Source organism: Procambarus clarkii, chromosome 46 (genome assembly GCF_040958095.1).
Source record: "Procambarus clarkii isolate CNS0578487 chromosome 46, FALCON_Pclarkii_2.0, whole genome shotgun sequence".
Classification (NCBI taxonomy): domain Eukaryota; kingdom Metazoa; phylum Arthropoda; class Malacostraca; order Decapoda; family Cambaridae; genus Procambarus; species Procambarus clarkii.
Window position 1 is genome coordinate 15,243,907 of NC_091195.1, and position 20,813 is coordinate 15,264,719.

The window sequence follows — 20,813 nt, forward strand, 5'->3', positions numbered from 1 at the left end:
TTGAGAGAGGTACAATCTTTAACATGGTTGGGAAGGTCATTCCACATTCTGGGCCCCTTGATTTGTAGAGCATTTCTAGTTTGATTAAGTCGTACTCTTGGAATATCAAAACTGTATTTGTTTCTGGTGTGGTGCTCATTTGATCTGTTACAACCTTCAATGAAGCTTTTAAGGTCAGGATTGGCATTACAGTTCAGCATTTTATATATATATATATATATATATATATATATATATATATATATATATATATATATATATATATATATATATATATATATATATAATACACATAAAAGGATGTGTAGTGACTTAATATCTAACATATTCAGATATTTGAGTAGGGGTACTGAGTGATGTCTGGGGCCAGAGTTGGATATTGTCCTAATAGCAGCTTTGTGTTGAGTAATTAGAGGACGTAAATGATTTTGGGTAGTAGAACCCCAAGCACAAATACCATAGATGAGATAAGGATAGATGAGGGAGTAATAGAGCGCCACCAGGGCAGGGCGAGGTACATAATATCTGACCTTAGAAAGAATACCAACAGTTTTTAAAAACTTTTTTTGATATATTTAGAATATGTCCCTGGAAATTCAGCTTGCGGTCAATGAGAACGCCAAGGAATTTGCCATTTACTTTGTTACAAATTTGGGTATTATTTATCATGAGATTTATTTGATTTGAGGATTTATTGCCAAACAAAATATAGAAAGTTTTGTCAATGTTGAGGGTGAGTTTGTTGGCAGTTAGCCAAAGATGGACTTTATTTAGCTCAGTATTCACTGTGACATTTAGAGCAAGGGGGTCAGGACTGGAGTAAATGAAGGTTGTGTCGTCAGAAAATAGAATTGGTTTGAGGTGTTGGGAGGCATTTGGATGTTCATTAATGTAGATGAGAAAGAGGAGAGGGCAAAGTTTGCTGCCCTGAGGAATACCAATGTTGATGGGTAAGGTGTGAGAAATTGAATTATTCACAGAAACATTCTGGAGCCTGTCAGTAAGGTAAGATTTGAGGTATTGCAGGGAGTGTCCTCTGACTCCATAATGATGTAATTTAAGAAGGTTTTGGTGGTTGACAGTGTCAAAAGCTTTACGCAGGTCCACAAATAACCCAACAGAGAACTCATTTTTATCAAAAGCTGCATGTATCAAGTTAATCATACTTACAAGTGCATCGTTAGTGTTTTTTTTGGGTCTGAAGCCATATTGACAAGAGCTAAGTATATTGTGTTTGGCTAGATAAGAGTAAAGCTGCTTGTAGATTAGTTTTTCAAATATTTTTGACAAGTTAGGCAGGACTGATATAGGTCTGTAGTTGTTAACATCAGTGGGATCACCACATTTGTGGACAGGGGTTACTCTCGCTTTTTTTAGAATATCTGGAAAGGTTTGGAGTTCAAGTGACTTGTTGAAGAGCAAAGCAATAGCAGGGGCTAAAGATCTGGAGGCTTTTTTGTAAATTAAAGTTGGTATCTCCTCAAGGGCATCAGACTTGGTTTTAAGGAAAAGGATTATCTCATTAACATCAGTGGAATTTGCAGGCGTTAGGTACAGAGACTGTGGATAGTTACCTGTAAGATAGTCCTGAACATCAGTACTGGAAGATGGAATATCATTTGCAAGGGATGACCCAATGGAAGAGAAGAACCTATTGAACTCAATAACAATATCAGAGGCTGTAAGCTGACCATCGTTATTGGACAGGAGTATTGGTTTGTTATTTTAAATCTTCTTTGATCCCAATATTTGTGAAATTGTGCTCCATGTTTTCTTAATTTGCCCTTTGTTTGGGTAAATTTATCTTCGTAGTATTTAGTTTTGGCTCTTCTAATTATTTTAGATAGCAATGATGAGTAATTCTTTGAAAATTCTTTGGAAACGATTCCTAACCTATACTTCTTCTCAAAGGTCATGTTTTTTATTAATGGATTTAAGTACAGTATTCCCTTTGTAAGCCAAGGATTGTTTAGCCTTTTAGTTGTGACTTGTTTCGTTAGCATAGGACAGTGGGTATTAAGAACATAAGAACAAAGGTAACTGCAGAAGGCCTATTGGCCCATACGAGGCAGCTCCTATCTATAACCACCCAATACCACTCATATACCTGTCCAACCCACGCTTGAAACAATCGAGGGACCCCACCTCCACCACGTTACGCGGTAATTGGTTCCACAAATCAACAACCCTGTTACCTAACCAGTATTTACCCAAGTCTTTCCTAAATCTAAACTTATCCAATTTATTGTAAACCTCTATCATGTCACCCCTAACTCTTCGCCTGTCCAGTGAATGCAATTTAAGCTTTGTTAATCTTTCTTCATATGAAAGGTTTCTAATTTGGGGAATTAATTATTAATTAATTAATAAACAACAAACGTCCCAGGACAGAGCCCTGAGGCACTCCACTTACAACATTTTCCCACTCTGACTTAACCCCATTTATACTAACTCTCTGTTTCCTTTGGTATAGCCATGCCCTAATCCAGCTTAATATAACACCCCCAATACCATGAGACTCTAACTTTTTAATCAGTCTTTCATGTGGCACTGTATCAAAAGCTTTGCTAAAGTCAAGGTACACAACATCGCAATCCTTACCACTATCAACTGCCTCAACAATGCTAGAATAAAAAGATAACACATTTGTTAAACATGAACGGCCATTTATAAAACCATGTTGCGACTCAATTATTAATTTACGTTTTTCAAGATGAAGACGAATTTTATTTGCTATTATAGATTCGAGTAACTTTCCCACAATAGACGTTAGGCTAATTGGCCGATAGTTTGACGCAAATGATCTATCTCCTTTCTTAAAAATTGGTACCACATTAGCAACTTTCCATAACTCTGGCACTCTGCCTAACTCTATTGATTTATTAAATATGGTAGACAGTGGCTCCGAAAGCTCCTCTTTGCATTCTTTAAGCACCCTGGCAAACACTTCATCCGGCCCTGGGGATTTGTTTGGTTTGAGTTTCACTATTTGTTTAAGAACATCCTCCCTGGTAACTGCTAAACTAGTCAACCTGTCCTCGTCCCCACCCACATAGACTTGTTCGGCTGAAGGCATATTGTAAAGTTACTCTTTAGTAAATACAGATATAAAATATTTATTAAAAATACTACTCATCTCTTCATCACTATCTGTTATTTGACCTGTCTCAGTTTTTAATGGACCTTTACTTTCCCTAATCTTTGTCCGGTATAACTGGAAAAACCCTTTAGGATTTGTCTTGGTTGCTCTGCTATGCGAACTTCATAGTTTCTTTTTTGCCTATCCACCACTGCCCACTGGATGGGGGGCGGTGTAACCTATCCACCACTGCCCACTGGATGGGGGGCGGTGTAACCTATCCACCGCTGCCCACTGGATGGGGGGCGGTGTGCAGGACAAACATATAACTTGTGACACTAGCTCTCCACATGTGTCAGTTGCTTAATTTAGAAACTGTGCTTGTGGTCGATCTCGAACCCATTGTTGATGTGACGACTTATACTGAATTTTGTAACTAGCTCATCAAGATTGTAACTTGCTTAGCTAAATGAATTGTGGGGTTCAGTCCCTGAGCCCATTATGTGCCTCTGTAACCCTTTCCACTACCGCCCACAAGATGGGTATGGGGTGCATAATAAAGGAACTAAACTAACTCTTTTTGCTTTCCTAATCCCTTTTTTTAGTATTTCTTACCAGTTGTACGAATTTCTGTTCTAAACTGGCTTCCCCATTCTTAATCCTTTTGTACCACGCTCTCTTTTTACCTAAAAGATTCTTCAGATCCTTTGTTATCCACTTTGGATCATTAGTATTCGATCAATTCAATTTATATGGTATACTACGTTCCTGGGCTTCTCTAAGAATATTTTTAAATTGGTTATATTTTGAGTCCACATCGAAAACCCATTTTACGTCACCTATCGCTGGGTTAACGTCTAGCTCCAATACCGGCCCACACCCCATACCCAAGACTTTCCAATCTATTTGACCCAATAAATTTCTTAGGTTATTGAAATTAGCTTTTCGAAAATCAGGTACTTTAACATAATTTTCTCCTACAGATCTATTCCATTCTATGCTAAATCTGATTTCTTTATGATCACTGTTCCCTAGCTTACTCCCTATTTCGATGTCCCTAATTTGTGTTTCCCTGTTAGTTAACACTAAATCTAAAATATTATTTTCCCCGTTGGTTCCTTAATGTGTTGCGTAAGAAAGCAATCGTCAATTAATTCTAGAAAATCTTCTGCTTCATTATTCCGTTTTGTTCAACCAGTTTATTCCACTAAAATTAAAGTCACCCATGACATAAATACTGTTAGATCTAGATGCTCTAGATATTTCTTCCCATAGATGCTTTGCTTCCATTCTGTCTAAATTTGGTGGCCTATATATAACTCCTATTATAGTATTATTTGCTTTTTCGTTTAATTCTATCCAAATAGTTTCTGTGTGTGGCTCAGATTTGATTCTCTCTTTGAGACTACATTTCAAATTGTCCCTAACGTATATGGCTACTCCCCCCTCCTCGTCTAATATATCTATCTGTGTGAAATAGTTTAAATCCATTTATTTGATATTCAGCTAATAGTTCTCTATTTTCTACATTCATCCACGTTTCGGTAAGTGCAATAATATCTATTTTTTCTGTGCAGACAAGAGCATTTAATTCGTTTATTTTATTTCTTAGACTTCTACTGTTAGTGTAATATACCCTAAGTGAATTGTTATTTTGAGGCCCTTCTCTTTCCCTGATCATTTTGTCAATTCCTTTCTCCCACGAACACATACTTTTATTACCTCCTTCCTCCAAATCAATTCCCATACCACTATCTACTAACAGTTTAAATCCAAACAAACACCTCTAACCACTTCTTCCAACGAGTTATGAATAAATAAATAAATGTTTATTTAGGTAAGGTACATACATACAAGAAATTTTTACAAAGATTGGTTGACTTATAGGTAGAGCTAGTACATACTATGCCTAAAGCCACTATTACGCAAAGCGTTTCGGGCATGATAAACTTAAATGACAAACTTAATACTAATTGAGCATAAAGAGTAGAATGAAAACAAGAAATGAAAACATAGCTGAAAAAGCAGCACAAATACAATTATGTCGACAAACAGCGCTCTTTAAAAAAAAAACAGACATTGGTTGACAATAGAAGGGTAAGGTAGGTTACTGGGAATTTATTAGGTATAGCTTCGTTTTTATCTTAAACAACAGTTCGCAACAGCAACAACCCCAGCCCTCGATAGATGCACCCCATCCCGAGCATACATTTCATTTCTTCCATAGAAGTGTTCCCAGTTGTCTATGAAAGATATTGCATTAGATTTGCAATATCTTTCCAGCCGGCAATTGACACCAAGTGCCCTCGACATCCATTCATTTCCCACTCCCTTTCTTGGAAGAATGCCACATATGATCGGGATTCCTCCCTTGCTTTTAACTAATTCTATTGCTGTCTTGAATCTCTGTATTAGTTCCTCACTCCTAACTCGCCCAACATCATTACCCCCTGCACTAATACAAATAATGGGTTTGTTCCCATTTCCCGTCATAATATCATTCATGTTTCCAACAATATCACCAATACCAGCTCCCGGATAGCAAACCCTTAACCTGTTTCCTTTATCTCTGGCACAAAACGTTCTGTCTAAATACCTCACCTGGGAATCTCCCACAACCAAAATTCGCTTCGTTCCTCCCTTTTCCTTTAGGGCACTTTGAGGGACCTGCGCTTCAATGTTCCTCGTTGCTTTGCCTTTGCCTCCTCGTTGAACTACAGGTTCACCACAGCACTCGTCCTCTAACACATCAAATGCGTTAGAAGTCCTTAGGCTATTAGGTGTCGGTTTTGCCAATGTCTTCTTAAGACCCCTGTCCTTTACAACTTGCCAGGACGAGGTCTTTTTAACACTGGTCGCCTCCTTTGTTTCTTCCTGATGTTGTTTCAGCTGTCGTACCTCCTCCCGTAGCGAATCCAGCTCTGTCCTCAGATAGATTCACCAGTTCCTTCACTAATCCTTCCATTATTGCTGTAATAATATTACTACAATCGGAGCTCCAGCTAACACAACCTCCCACTACCACCCACAGGATGAGTATTGTGGTGTTTGTGTGTTACTGAGGAAGTCTTGGTTGTAGGGTTGATGTAAAGTCATGACTTGGTTACTGACTTTAATACTTAATATGATTACATGGCTAGTAGCTACCAAGCTTGGCTGGCGTCCTGTACGCTCTCTTGTTTACCTCCTGTCTCTCTCTGGCGTCTCAGCCGCCGCACATAGAAAACGGATGGTACCATTTTCTGTGAACATGACATCCCTCCTTTTCTTTAAAAAGAATGAATACAGGATGTCTACCATGCTTGTAGCACAAAGCAAAGTTATTGACACAAAGTAAGTTATTACCATATCAAGAGATACTGCATACATTTAACATTAATTAAGCTCACAAAGAATTTAAACAACTTAATCTTTTCCACAAAGGATTTCAATGTTAAAAATACATATGCAATGTTAAACAAACATGAAAGAAACTGTACTACAAAGTTACAAAATATTGAATGAGATATCTGCATTATTCAAACAATATTAAATTTAGTTTAGCACAATAAGTAAATACTTTTCATTACATAGGAACACAATTAATCATCAAATCGTGTAGGGCGTTTAACATGACGTTTAGGACGAGAGTCCTTAAATGCAATAACATCCCTTGATGAATTGTTTGTCGGGTTATAACTATTTTTTTCTTTTTCTTTTGCACGACTTTGCACTTCATCATTTTCTACACTAGTTGGAATCACTTTGAAATAAGCCATATTACGTGTTATACTATGATCTCTATTACTAGCTGTTACCATAGTTCCTTTTACACTAATCACTTTATATGGTTTTGTATCACACGGCATATCTAACTTTCCCTCTTTTTTCTTTTTAACGAGAACAGTGTCACCAACCTTTATGAACTGTTCCTTTGCACGTTGATCATGAGCAATTTTCATTTTGCCCTTGGCTAGTGCATCCTTCTGAGCGAGACGTTTATCCGTTACCTCGGCTGGCATGACGGGTAGTGCGATTCTCATAGGACGTCCAAATAAAAGTTCGCCAGGCGACTTGCCCAGTGTTCCATGTGGTGTTGCACGGTAGTTCCTGAGAAAAGCATACATAGCTTGTTTCCAGGATCGTCCTTCGGCATGAGCACAGCGTACCGCTTTCATGAGAGGTTGCATGAATCTCTCAACTTCTCCATTTGCTTGAGGATGTAGTGGCATCACACGGCGGTGTTTGAATCCAATATGCTCAGCAAAGTTGACGAAGTCTTGTCCATTGAATGGCGGTCCATTGTCTGTCTTGACAACTTCAGGAATGCCAAAGTTTGAAAAGATCTTGTCGAGTTTCGGGATGACGGCCTTTGCAGATGTGGAATTGATGATTTCTACTTCTGGATAACGTGAGTGATCATCAATGACTACCATCAAGTACTCTCCAGTTGGTAGTGGTCCGCAGAAGTCCATCGATACTTCCGTCCATGGTGCAGCAGGTAGTGGTGAAGGTTGTAGAGGTGTTGGTCTTGAAGTATCCACTGCAGCTTGGCAAGGGACACAGGCATCATGCATATCCTTTGCTTGACGATCAATGCCAGGAAACCACACCTTTTCTCGTAGCAGCTGTTTGGTCCTAACAAGACCTTGATGTCCTTGATGTGCAAGCTTCAGAGCACGTTGCTGGAGAACAGCTGGAATAACGATACGAGTACCTCGCAGCACAGTGTCGCGTTGTTGCGTAACACTTAATTCTGTCTGGATGCGTTCAAGTGCTTTGAATGCATCTTGGTCAACTCCTGAGGGTGGGATGCGTGGAAACTTTTTCTTAGTCAATGCATCCACTGTTGCTTGCAGAGTTGGGTCCTCTAGGGTTGCAGTACGGATTTCATCAAGAGTGAGAGCCTTAGGGACTGCATCACAGGTTACAGAGTGTACATATTCCTCGGCAACTTGCTGATGCTTGGTGATGGTGAAACTGTTGGCAGGATGTCGACTGATGTAATCAGCGGGATTGCCTGCACCCGGCTTGTATTTCACCGTAAAGTTGTATGGTTGCAGACGAAGAGCCCATCTCTCAATGCGAGCTGGTGGTTTGGACTTTGGATTATTGAAGATGGTCTCCAACGGTTTGTGGTCAGTGACTATCGTGGTGAAGGGTGCACCAAGCAGATACACATTGAAGTGTTCACAGCCCCATACAAGAGCAAGAGCTTCCTTCTCTGTCTGACTGTATCGTTGCTCAACATCTGTGAGAGAACGGCTGGCGTAGGCAATTACTACTCTGGAATCTGGTTGACCAGGTTTGTGTTGGGCTAACACAGCACCTAAACCAACAGGACTAGCATCCACCGTTAACTCAGTGTCCATTGATGGATCAAAGTATGCAGCAGTCGCATTCTCTACTAGTGCATCTTTCACAGCATCAAATGCATTTTGCTCGATATCGCTCCAGTACCATGATGCATTTTTCTTCAGGAGCTCACGTAGAGGCTTCGTAATGGTAGCAAAATCTGGAATGAAGCGAGAACAGTAGTTTGCCATTCCCAGAAAACTATGTACTTCAGTGGACGTTGAAGGAGGTGCAGCATTCTTGATATCTGCAACTTTCTTAGGATCTGGAGACAGACCTTTGTCACTAAGTACATGTCCAAAGAATTCAATTTTATGTTGATTGAAGTCACACTTTGCTCGGCTTAGCGTCAAATTCTTTTCTCGTAAGCGTTGCAATGTTGCACGAAGAGCTTTGTCGTGTTCAGCTTGGGTACGGCCATAAACAATGATGTCATCAGACATGTTGTCAGCATTAGGTATGTCTTGCAATACCTGGCTGATGATATGCTGGAATACCTCGGCAGCACTGTTGATACCAAAACTCAGGCGCTTGTACCTATACAGACCTCGATGTGTCGTAAACGTTGTGATGAAGCGACTCTCATCATCAAGTTCAAGCTGATGATAGCCCTTGTTTAAATCTAACTTGCTGAATATAGTTGCACCATTCAAGCGGCAGATCATATCATCTACAGTGGGTGTAGGATGGCGTTCACGCATTATTGCCTTGTTGGGAACACGCATGTCCACACAAATGCGTATCTCATCTGGATTCTTCGGCTTTGGTGGAGTGACAATTGGGCTTACCCATGGTGTTGGACCTGTTACTGGTTCAATGATATCTAGGTCGATCAGCCTATCCAGTTCGGCATCGACTTTCTTGCGAGTATGGAATGGTTGTCGGCGATGTGGTTGGGCAACTGGAATTACATCTGGGTTGATATGCAGATGTACTTTGCTATCAGTATAACAACCTATGGATTTAAATCGATCAGAAAATTCAGCAACAATACCATCAACATTGTTTGCAGATTCCACTGCTACAGCATTAGAAAGCTGAAGTAGCCCCAATTTGGTTGAAGTCTTGTAACTGAGTAAAGACTCCTTTGCATTCCTAACAACATGGAATGTAGTAATGAGCATTGCATTCTTTGACTTAATCTCTGCAGTTAAAGTTCCAATCACTGGCAAGGCTAACTTCGAAGCATAGGCAGTGGCTTTACCATTGTATTTTTCTAGCTTTGGGAACTGTTTTCTAAATTTTTCATAGTGGCACTCAGCAATGGTGTCAATGTTTGATCCAGTGTCAATGAGAACTTTGAGACAAATACCAGCAATGTATACACATGTCTCTGGGTTGTTTGGAAGATCATTCCATTCTGTGATTGCTTGTACTCCATAAATATAATCACATTCACTGTCATCTGAGACTGGTTGTAATGAAATGTTGTCTTGTACATTGTTAACATTCTTGATTTGAGGTGCAATATTGTGTTTACCACCTCGACCCCTATGACCTGATCCTCGTACAGTGCTTTTATTCATTGACTGTGGTTTCTTTAGTGCTGAACGACACATAGCACCAAAATGACCTAGTTTTCCACACTCATAGCACTTCTTACCTTGAGCAGGACAAACATTATCTTGGTGTGGGTAGACTCCTCCACAATTGTAACATTTATTGTTGACACCCTCTGATGTGGGTCGTTGTGACTGCTTGAGCCTTGTTCCTTGACCCCAGTTGTGACGTGGTTCTCGGCTAAATTTACTGTTAGGTTTGCCATGATATCTTCTTTGATCACGGTGTCCTCCCTGAACCTTACGTACCTCATCACTGTTAGTAACAGTGGCAGAACCGTTATTAGCACTGCACTCCATGACACGAGCATCACGTGCAGCATCTTCCATTCGACGAGCCATATCCAGTATCTTGGTAAGAGAACTGTCATCATCAACAAGTTCTAGAGCTCTTCGACGAAGACGTGTAGATGTGCATGATTCAATTATTTGCTGTTTGATTTCTTTGTCAACATCAGCAAACTCACAATGGGCTGCTAAACCCTGCAGACGTGTGTGGTATTGATCCACAGTTTCATTAGAGAGTTGTTTTGCTCTCCTGAAATGCATAATTTCCATAGCAGTATTTTGCCTTGGTTTGAAATGCTCTGTTAGTTTGGCTTTGGCAGTGTCATAATCTTTGGCACCACCAGTGTCTTTCAGTGTGTCAAAGATGTCACAAACTCTATCACCTGCATAATGAAGTAGAAAGGCACGCTTTCTTTCAGCACTTTTGATGTCAGAAACTATCAACAAATTTTCAAACTTTTTAAGCCATTTGACCCACCTCTGTGACAGGTTTGTCTGGTCACAGTCAGGATCAAATGCAGGAAACTGAGGTATATTTGCCATTTTTTACTGAATAAATGTAACTTATCACTTAAATGTTCCTCAGAATATTAAACACTTACTGCACTGTATATGTTAGTCAAGAATTCACTGTAATTACTTTAATTTTGCAAAGCACACAAGCATTTTAATGCAAAAGTTCACAACAGTGCACAATATAGCAGCAACTGACTTCTTACCTAGCCCTTGTGTACATGTGTTGTTCCTACTCACAGCAGCAGCACAGCAGTTGGCACAGCAGCAGTTGGTACAGCAGTTGGTGCAGCAGTTGGTACAGCAGTTGGTGCAGCAGTTGGTGCAGCAGTTGGTACAGCAGTTGGTTCAGTGTGATGAATTTTGTAGCACGAAGCGTCGTTTCGTAACCAAAACATCAGGTTTTGTACACATCAAAGTGTCGTTTCGTATACAACGTCGGCAGATTCCTCAGTACACAGTTTCTTCAGCACAGCTTGGGTAGCACACAGCTTGGGTAGCACACAGCATCGGTTAGCACACAGCATCGTTTAGCACACAGCATTGGTTAGCACACAGCATCGGTTAGCATACAGCATCGGGTATGGCGCTCACAGCTTCTCTTCCTCCTCCAGGCAGCATGCTTCTCCCTTGTGTTTGAAACTGAACAAATACCTGCGTTCACAGTTCATCCTCGTCGCCAATGTGGTGTTTGTGTGTTACTGAGGAAGTCTTGGTTGTAGGGTTGATGTAAAGTCATGACTTGGTTACTGACTTTAATACTTAATATGATTACATGGCTAGTAGCTACCAAGCTTGGCTGGCGTCCTGTACGCTCTCTTGTTTACCTTCTCTCCTCTGGCGTCCCAGCCGCCGCACATAGAAAACGGATGGTACCATTTTCTGTGAACATGACAAGTATCTACCACCCACAGGTGTTATAAAGGCTGAGAGTTTTTTGAAGAAAGGATTGCACTGCTAGGTTGATGTCCCATATGTTACCTAATTCGGACTCCCAGCTGACATTAGCAGCAGCAGCTATAAAAATCTGTCATCTAATCCTGTCAATGGCAGGGGTGGTGCAGCATACACTGTAATTAGGAATAATGCCTTTCAAAACGCAAGTGAAGAAAAAGCACGCATTGAGAATTAAGCCTCTTCAACACAAGCAGAACTAACTGCCATTGTCATTGCGTTAAGATTTTTTGAAAGAAACACTAACAGTGCACTGATTCAAAAGCAGCACTACAAATCCTTAATGAAAATCAGGCAGAAAATCTTGCGATTGCTGCTGAAATCATGAGAGCTGTGAAGGTACTAACCAATCATTCATTAGAAGACTCGTTAAATTCCTGTGGATCTCCGCCCATGTGGAAATGAACGAGCAGATGTGTTGTCTACTGAGGGCGCTAAAGGAGACCATATTGAATATTTCATACCTAAAACTCTGCTACAAATTAGAGGTATTGTCAGGCAACATCACCGTGACAAGGTAACTGAGGAAAGGAGGATAGAAGCACAAACCAGTGAATCTGTACGATGGTACAACATGGTTGCAGCTGGCAATCCCAGTCATTATGGCCGAAGAGGAGGAGGATGCGGGAGAGAATCAGTAATAGCGAGAATCCGTCTTGGATACAAATATCCATGGAGATACGGAATGGAAACAACAGTTGATCAGCGAAGTTGCAGAATCTGTGGTGAGAGTGATGGACACCGCCTTGACCACTATCTACGTGAATGTAAACACCTGAGAGACATTAGAAATATGTGTAGAATAATAACCTCCTGACATTGTTTGAGTTAGGAAAACACTATTTGTCAAATATTGATACTGTTCTTAAAACATTTCCCCCATTTTGCACCCGCAAGATAACGTAAGCTTTTAAGGGTTGACAGATGTTCTTCTTGTTTGAGGAGCTGTTCACTTGAGACAGTTAAGCAAGTCCCAGCTGTGTCTGGGTACAAGTGACAGGATGAACAACCCAGCGGGTTTTCTTCCTATTGGGGAGTGTTGTACATGCATCTATGGCGGTGTGTCCACGCTGCAACCCATCCTCCGAATGCCACTCACAGGATGAGTGGCGCTGCTCAATAAATTCGCCCCTCGGGGCAAAACTTAAAACTGGAATTTAAACAAAAAAAAAATGCAGAATAGACAAGTTATTGAAGTTTTACATACATCCGTTTTCTGTTAAGCAATCGAGGTAGGACAATTTTATAAATAAATAATAAATAAATAAATGTTTATTTAGGTAAGGTACATACATACAAGAGATTTTACAAAGTTTGTTGGATTAATAGATAGAGCTAGTACATACAATGCCTAAAGCCACTATTACGCAAAGCGTTTCGGGCAGGTAAAAATAACGTAATTATTGTTGAACATATCAGAGTACAGTTAAATATAAAATTTGCAAACGAGATAATGGACAATCTCTTAGCATCTAAATAATAGTCTCAAAGAAGAGGTAAATTTTATGATAAATCTTACTATTGTAATTTTTGTATTAATGTTATATTTGTAAAGTCTCAAGGGGCAACACTTTCCAAAACTGATTCAAAAATTTTGTCATTAACTGACTTACTCCTAGTAATATATAAATTAATTGAGCCTATGGCTTAAATTTATAGTATATTTCATTAAAAGATTTAAATTATTTTATTGCAATATTTGCATTTTGTTAAATATTTGCATAATAATTTTCAGTGTTATTTTTTGTTAAAACAATTTTGTGACATCATCAAATGTTCTATGGTACTATACGTATGAAATGTTTTTATGTAAAATTTTTATGTAGCTTGTCTGCTAATAATATTATATCTTTTAAGTGTCAAACACAACTGTTACCGCGGAACTGCGTGTATACAATAATTAGTTTAGTAAAAAAACTAAGATAATGATTAAGGCTCTCAGTAAACTGATATAAGGGGCCAATAGATTCGAAAATAGAAATGATTCGATTTCAATCAAACTTTTTTGACGAGTTGTATATGAAAAGGGTTTCATCTGGTCCAAGTCTCAGCATCGTAGTATAAATAGGAAGGGGGAAAAAATATATTGAAGTAGGTGTCAAAAATTTTCCAAAATGGTCAAAAACGATTATCAAACACAAGTGTCAACTGAAATCATAGCTATGACTCTCAGCTATCACAATAGCATATATGAAAAAAAAATTATTATTTTTATTAAAAAAATGAAGTTAAATTTTTTTTTTTTTTTCAATTTTATTTTTCTTATTTGTTTATCGGACGATTTGCATGAAACTCATACACCTAACTGCACATAAGCCTATCTGTAAGGGTACTAATTTTGGAGGAAATTGGTTGATGTCAACCTCAGCCACAGATCTCAGCACCTTAGACTTTATTTTTTTACTTATTTATTTCAAGTAACATAAACGTTCATATAATTCTTTAATTTTTTATTCAATTTACATGAAACTTACACCTTATATGTAGAGTTTGTCTCTAAAATCTGTAGTTAGTGTTTTTTCCTAAGTTCATTTATTGATTTTATAATAGCAATAAACATGTTACATATGCACATTTTTTTTTTTTTTTTTTTTGGTAGGGGGGGGGAAACTTTGACTATTTACATTAGGAAAACTAAACATGTTTTGGAAAATCCTCAACTTCAGATCCTTTATTATATGCTAATGTGTCAGAAAAGTGTCATAGAATGATTATATCTGAAACGTGTGGTTGTATATACATACTTGAAAATGTGTAATATTCGTTGGAAACAAAAATTAAATCTCCCTTTCTATTTAGGCTGCAGTACTGAAACTTGGAACAATTGCAACCCTTTTCATATACAACTAGTCAAAAAATATTTACATTCCTAGAGGAATGTAAATGTAAAATTATGAGGAGAGAGAGAATTAGTAGTAGGACTAGAAATTTTTACATGTTGCGGAGAGAAAGAATGGAATAGTTGTCGGTACAAGAAAGTTTATTGGGAACATTTAATACATCTAAGGATTGAGTAGCTTAGGTTATTTCTGCCCTCGTCTATTTAAGGTCCCTCAAGGGGCTCACAAATCCATACAGTACACAAATATTAATCATATTTTACACTTCACATTACAATAACAATCACATGACATACTGTGAGATCTCTTATTGGTTATGCTGCACCTGTCATTTCTTGTTTTGGTAAAGGTAGACTGAAGAAGTTGGAGAAAGTACAAAATGAATCCATGCGAATAATCTTGGATACATAATTGGGCATAATCTTGGGATATTCAAGTAATACTCTGACTGAGATAACGATGATGTGATTGAACTTATAAAGTATTGTGGATAGACACAGAAATCACAATAGCGTGATATATCAAATAAACAAATCCTCAAATCCGCAGACGGCACCGCTTTTGTGCCAGGTAAGTCCACTACGGGCTCACCGTAGCCCGTGCTACTTGGAACTTGTTCCGAGTAGCTGAATCTATAACAACAACAACAACTCAAATCCGGTTGTGTTTTTTTTAGAAGCTGCGGGATCCTCGAGGGCAGTAGCACTCGAGGTTGCAATTCCATGTGGTGGTGCCGTTGACTAAGGCGCGTCTGGGAAGATCGCGTGCGTAGGTTGTTGTTGTTGTTTTAGATTCAGCTACTCGGAACAAGACGTTCCAAGTAGCACGGTCTATAGTGAGCCCGCAAGTGGAGGCTCTTTGGAGTCATTATCTGTATCAGTGGCTGATACTAGAGATCTGGCGATGGATGGGAGTCTTCATGGTGGTTTTCAGCCTGGAGGACTGGCTATACCAGTTATGGAGCTGGTGGGGTTAGTGTAAACCTCTAGGTTTTCCGTTTTTTCTTTGTCTGAGACTTGGGCTGAGCCGTGCTGTCGTTAGAGTTTGGTGACGTGGCCTCCATGAGGAAGTCTTGTACCGTGTTGGTGTCGTATTTGTGGTGTGGCGGTGGAGCTCCTACTACAATTTCCTCGTCTGAGGAGTCCGTAACCTCCGTAGTTGCTGTTTTCGTCTTTCGCCTCGCAGCCTGAGGTAGGCTCAGGTGTCGTGGATTGGTGGTAGAAGCTATTTCAAGAACGTTGGTAGTGATGTTAGCATTTGTAGACAGCACGTCTGCTAACGCGGCTGCTGAGATGGTGATGGTAGGAGTGTTGGGAGCTGGAGAGGGAAATACCTCTGTGCCGCCCGGGTCATGGGTGGTTCTGGAGACTGTTTAAATCGACCTCGTGGTCGTCCTGGTGGTAGTGGAGGCAGTGAGAGTTGCACCAGGGGCTATGAAGGATCCAGACCATTGGCTAGGTATAATGACAAAACGGTGGTTGTCTGGTCCGGCAAGCCTCTCCATTAGTGTAATAAGACCAGGGATAATGCCTGCACGTGATGCAGGGGGCTGCGAAGGAGCCTGTGGGGTCTTGGGGTCCCCAATGTGAAGGCTGGGTCGCCTGGTGGGAGGAACCACTCTTTGGTAAGACTGGATAGTCTTCTGGTCGGTTGATGGGAGCTGAGGTGGTGGGTTGAGTCCCTGGGGACTCTGGTCGTGGAAGGGTTCTTTCTCTTGGCTTCAACCTGGGCCTTGATGTTGTCCTGTCTGCGGGGGCAGCGGTAGGAAATTGCGGGGTGATTGCCATCACAGAGCAAGCAGCGAGGGGTTATTGCTTTACGTATGGAGTAATGATGGTCCAGTGCGCACAGGCTTCACTTCTAGACGGGGTGCTGACACTTGTTAGTGCGGTGGGAGAGCTCGTAGTACTTGAAGCACTGCTGGCTCTCATGGTATCGTTACTTTTATTATTTGGTGGGGTGGTATTTGTAAACCGACGAAATATAAGCCTTGTATTCACCTAGTTGTGCTTGCGAGGGTTGAGCTCTGCTCATTCGGCCCGTTTCTTAACTGTCAATCAACTGTTACTAACTACAAAATATTTTTTTTACACACACACACACACACACACACACACACACACACACACACACACACACACACACACACACACACACACACACACACACACACACACACACACACACACACACACACACACACACACACACACACACACACACACACACACACAGGGGACCTCGTAGCCTGGTGGATAGCGCGCAGGACTCGTAATTCTGTGGCGCGGGTTCGATTCCCGCACGAGGCAGAAACATATGGGCAAAGTTTCTTTCACCCTAAGTGCCCCTGTTACCTAGCAGTAAATAGGTACCTGGGAGTTAGTCAGCTGTCACGGGCTGCTTCCTGGGGTGTGTGTGTGTGTGGTGTGGGAAAAAAAAAGTAGTTAGTAAACAGTTGATTGACAGTTGAGAGGCGGGCCGAAAGAGCAAAGCTCAACCCCCGCAAAAACACAACTAGTAAACACACACCCAGGAAGCAGTCCGTAGCAGCTGTCTAACTCCCAGGTATCTATTTACTGCTAGGTAACAGATGCATGAGGGTGAAGGAAACTGCCCATCTGTTTCCGCTGGCTGCGGGGATCGAACCCCGGTCCCTAGGTCCACGAGTCTAGAGCGCTGTCCATTCAACCACCAGCCCCCCCATAGAGCCAGGCTGTGTGGCAGCCTGGGAGGCCGCAGCTATGGTGGTGAAAGTAATCTTCATTGATGATTTTGTCGGTGATGCAGAACTCTAGGTTGAATACACCCAGGCTCGGATTTTCGTCCCCGATATTGTCCATGATCTCATGTTGCGGTCAGTCAGCGATCCACTGGCTGGTCCTGCTGGTAAAAACAGTTCTTCCGGCCAGGAACTGACGTGGGAAGTGAGGGTGGCGCTCCTTGCGATGTATGGCATCGTTGGCCAAAAAATTTTCTAGTTCTTCCTCACATGAAAAGAAGAGAACGATATCACCACCTTCCTGACTAATGTCAGTGGGTGTGATGCCGGTAACGTCCTTCAGCACCTTCAGCATATTGCTTTTCCCGGAAGCATGACCGTCAAGGGGGGGGGGGAGCTCTAACCTTTAGACGTTTGGGTCGCATTGTGTCCACAACGGGTAGCAGTGTAAATGTGCGTGTGTAGCTGTTGTTGTTGTTGTTATAGATTCAGCTACTCGGAACAAGTTCCAAGTAGCACGGGCTATGGTCAGCCCGTAGTGGACTTACCTGGCACAGGAGCGGGGCAAGTAGCACGGGCTATGGTCAGCCCGTAGTGGACTTACCTGGCACAGGAGCGGGGCAAGTAGCACGGGCTATGGTCAGCCCGTAGTGGACTTACCTGGCACAGGAGCGGGGCAAGTAGCACAGGCTATGGTGAGCCCGTAGTAGACTTACCTGGCACAGGAGCGGGGCAAGTAGCACGGGCTATGGTGAGCCCGTAGTGGACTTAACTGGCACAGGAGCGGTGCTCCCGCTCGAGCGTGCGTAGCTTCGAACCCTCATCAAGACCCTTGAGGATTTGTTTATTGGGGATAGAATTTCAGAGACAAATGAAGCTCTGGCGATAATACAGTATTATGAAAGGCGAGTGAGCTAGTGAATTAATCCTCTAACTTCAAAATGTGGGAAGAAATTTATATATTTATTGATTTATATACAAAGGTTCTTACATTCTTGTAAAGCCACAAGCACGCACAGCGTTTCGGGCAGGTCCTTAATCCTAATTTTTCCCCGGAATACGACCTTCCAAATCGTTTAACAACCAAGTACCCATTCACTGCTGGGTGAACAGAGGCGTGCAGTTAAGGCTTGGCGCCTAGTCGATCCTCCCTGGCCAGGATACGAGCCCAGGCCAAAGCGCTCGCGAAGCACAGAGTGTTTTACCACTGTGCCACGGAGACCATGAATAATGAATAATGTATGTGAAAGCATAATCAGATCCTGTTCTAATGTTACAAAGAATGACGTCTTTCAAAAATGTATTCTATTGCCAAACACAAATTAACACCAACATGGAGAAATGTAACATTGATGAAGTAATTCATAACGTTGATGTTCTCAGACTCTTAACTTTGTCGCTGTTTAATAAATCATTGGGAACCAATAGCGCCTTGGACACTGGCGCTATTGATGATGGACACTTATGAAATTTTATCATGTGTAGCGAGTTATACTCGCTCCATTATCTCATTATCTTAATAGCATAACCAATTAGCACTAATTACAGAAACTACAATCCTTTCCCCTATTACAGGTAATACTCTTCTCACCTTGTTGGAGGGAGCTGAGGTGTAGTCACCATATAAGCAAGCGATATGATGAATAGAGGCCCACGGGAGGCATCTCCCGTCACGCAGGGTGCAGTCGCACCTCCACAGATCTCCAGTATCAGCTATTGATACTGGTAATGGCTCAAAAGGGCCACCACTTACGGGCTATTCATGCCCGTGCCACCTTTTGGGTGGCTTAATCTTTATAAATCAATCAATCAATCAATCAATCGAATAGAGGCCACAGACGGGAGACATCTCCCGTCACGCAGGGTACAGTCACACCTCCACAGATCTCCAGTATCATCTATTGATACTGGTAATGGCTCAAAAGGGCCTCCACTTACGGGCTATTCATGCCCGTGCCACCTTTATGGTGGCTTAACTCTCATCAATCATCAATCAATCTGAATAGAGGACAGTACAATTTCCACATTCAACAATGTAGCACTCGGCTTGTACAGTTCTAATCGACCCAAGACGCTACAGCTTCGACACAGAGCAGACAGCAGACTACGACCGCATCGACCCGCCACGCTCTCGCTCCCTGAGTTCAGACACTCACAATTCTCAATCGACCCGCCACGCTCTCGCTCCCCGAGTTCAGACACTCACAATTCTCAATCGAGCCGCCACGCTCTCCCACGACTCCGGCCTCACTCGGCTCTCTGCTCTGCTCCAGGCTTCGTCTGAACATCTACGACACTGCTGTATCCAGGACTACTAAATAAATATGAAACTCACTAAACACTGTGCATCTAATCAACCCAACAACGTAACATAATCGCACGTTACATATGTATTTTTTGTGTGTGTAGCTTGTCTACTAATAATGTTATGGGTGGGTGGTGGCCGAGTGGACAGTGCTCTAGACTCTGCATTCGGAGGCCAGCATGAGATGGAGACCACATGAAATGAACTCTGTTACTATCATACGACCGGGGAGCCGAGCGGACAGCATGTTGGACTTTTGATCTTGTGGTCCCGGGTTCGATCCCGGGCGCCGGCGAGAAACAATGGGCAGAGTTTTTTTCACCCTATCCCCCTGTTACCTAGCAGTAAAATAGGTACCTGGGTGTTAGTCAGGCCTGGGGATGGAGGCCTGGTCGAGGACCGGGCCGCGGGGACACTAAAAGCCCCGAAATCATCTCAAGATAACCTCAAGAATCATTAATAATTTTGTTGAATTTGTGTCTGGCCTCGGACACGAGCATGTTACAGTTATGTCTTAAAGAGTTGAGAGCATTTAAGGATGATAAAGAGTCACTTACAATTAATGTATCAAGTTTTGAGACTTGTACACATTTCAGTGCAAGGATCAAGGCAAATAGTTCGGTCTGAAGGGTAGAGGCCCAGTTGTTTATACGGACTCCCCACTCAAAGTATAGGCCATCGACCATTGTCAGAACAACTGCACTTCCAGCTGCACCCGTGGTGTGGTGTAGGGAATCATCAGTGTATGTGATTTGAGAGAGAGAATGCTCTGTGGACAGAGCATCAATATGGCTTAAGGCGTTGAGCTTTGCCTCAAGACGAAGCTTGGGCTGATCTCTAATTTGCTTCTTGGGTGGAAAGGGAGGGATTAAAACTGGAAAGGGTGTAACCTCCCACGGTGCAGGAAAGTGCCGTTGTTGTCTCTCTTGGTACAAATTAAAATTTTTATACGTTCCGAGTTCAGTTCCAATTTTAGTTATCCATTTGGAACAATGCTGACCTTTAATAATCAGATTCTGGAGGGCTTCTGGGCAAGGGTTTGGATGAGTTAGCCAATGTATTTTATACCATTTTGACAGTTAATTTCAGTAACACGATCAACAACGCTCGGAATATTAAGTTCCTTTCTAATATTAAGTATCTTTGTGGTACGAGGGCACCCAAGGATTATCCTCAAGGCTTCGTTCTGCAATTTTTCAACACCTCCAAGCTTTCTTTCAGG